We start from the raw sequence: 2,130 nt of genomic DNA on the forward strand, positions 1-2,130 counted from the left end.
CATTTAACGTTTAACATGACTTCAAATTGGGCTGCTCACAATCTTATAGTTATAACATTTAACATGGCAAAACATTTTACATTTAACACATCATGAATACCCCTACTGTAGGACAGGAGGGCAGAGATTTACGATGGAGAGTAAAGGTGATCTGATAGGATTTGTCAGGATTTATTTTGATTCTCCAATTATGACACCATTTTTCAATAGATGTTATCATAATTAACTTAAAACGAAAAATCTATTGTATAAATTACAGTTGAAGTAGAAGTGGCCGAAACAACATGTGCGTTAGTTAATTTTGAATGATGAGTCTATGGGTTTAATGAGATGCCAGAAATACTGAAAAGGTTCCGGACTGTCATGTCGACTAAAACACCCAAAATGTCCAAAAAATAATTCCAACTGAACCCAGACAGGGCTGGTTAGAAATTATCATGGCCACTAAATAGCAGGAATTGATTTAAAAACAATCATGAAAAAACTGTTTTTACTTACTACTACTATTTTTTACAACTGCTTACCAAAGTTAAGCATTTTCGGCACTTCACTGAAAAAGTATGAATTTTCTTTATTGTTATTGTATGCGAATCGATCCGTCTCTTGTCCGAAGAAAAAGGAAAAAAATACTACTAATTGAATTAAATAATTTTTTATTTAATAAAAATTAAAAAACAAAAACATAAAGCGCAGAGTTGTGCAAATATTATTCGAATAACGATAGACGAATACTTTTTTATTAGCGAATTTTATTATTCGTACAAAAACATATGATTAACCATCCGAATACTTTTTCAATCGTCATTATTTTACACGAATAATAATTCGAGCAAAACAATTCGAATAACCATTTGAATACTTTTGTATTCGTCCATTTTATAGAAAAATAATCTCTTTTTTGAAAAAAATTAAATGATTAACCATCCCAATATGTTTGTATTCGTATAAAAACCACATTTTTTGTCTTACAACTATACATATATATATTTTACGATCGCGTTTAGATTAATTTTAACTTTTCTGATTTCTAATACATAAGGGTCCATTTTATGTTTTGGGATATGTAGAACATGAAAATACTATCGATTTATTTTAACTTTCTTGATTTCTAAAATATAAGGGTCCATTTTTATGTTTTCAGATATTTAGAATATGAAAATACTATCGATTTATTTTAAATTTTATGATTTCTAACTTGTTAGGGCCCCTTTATATGTTATGAGATATGCAGAATATAAAAATGCTTTCGATTTTAAAACTGTGTATCGATTAATTTTAACTTTCTTGATTTCTAACTTGTTAGGGCCTCTTTATGTTTTGAGATATGCAGAATATGAAAATTTTATCGATTTTAAAAGCGCGTATCGATTTATTTTTACTTTTCTGATTTTTAACATCTTTTGAATCCCTTCATTCGTTTTGAGATATGCAGAATATGAAAATGCTATCCATTTTAAGATAGCGTTTCGCTTAATTTTAACTTTTCTGATATTGAGATATCATTTTCAAAGAAATTAAAAATTAATCATTCATAACTCCTCTGAATTTTATCCAATTTCTACGGTAATACAACATTTGAAAAGCTAAATGTCAATTATTTTAACGTGCATTGACAAATCCATACCTATAACCTATTTTAACCTGCAGTAAAAAAAAATTATATTTAATGGGTGCAATACTGGTTACAAAAAAAAGAAGTTTCAAACTTTTTATGTGCTCCGGTTCTATTCGTTTAATTGCATCCAGTTTGCGCCCTTTGCTGCAGTTTATAGTGCCCTTAACTACAGCCAAGTTTGGTGTAGAAAAGTAATTTTGAAGTTATTTCTTTTTATACCATATTTTTTTATTATATAATGTTATTTACCACTATAAACTAAATAGATATAAAAAGTAATTAATTAAATTATTAATCCAATATGTAAATAACTAAATATATTAATTTACATAAAATTTTCAATGAAATGAAAAATAGTTTCTTTAAAACAATTTTGATCCTTTTTCTCTCAACTTTATTCTTTTTAAACTTCCGACGTTTCGACCACTTAGGTCATTTTCAAGGATTCCTACAAACAGGTCCTTTTAATTACTTTTATAACAATTTCCTTCACTTACATACTGATTTTTTTTGTT

This window comes from Halyomorpha halys, unplaced genomic scaffold, assembly GCF_000696795.3.
Source record: "Halyomorpha halys isolate HHAL.00 unplaced genomic scaffold, Hhal_1.1 Scaffold758.1, whole genome shotgun sequence".
Lineage (NCBI taxonomy): Eukaryota > Metazoa > Arthropoda > Insecta > Hemiptera > Pentatomidae > Halyomorpha > Halyomorpha halys.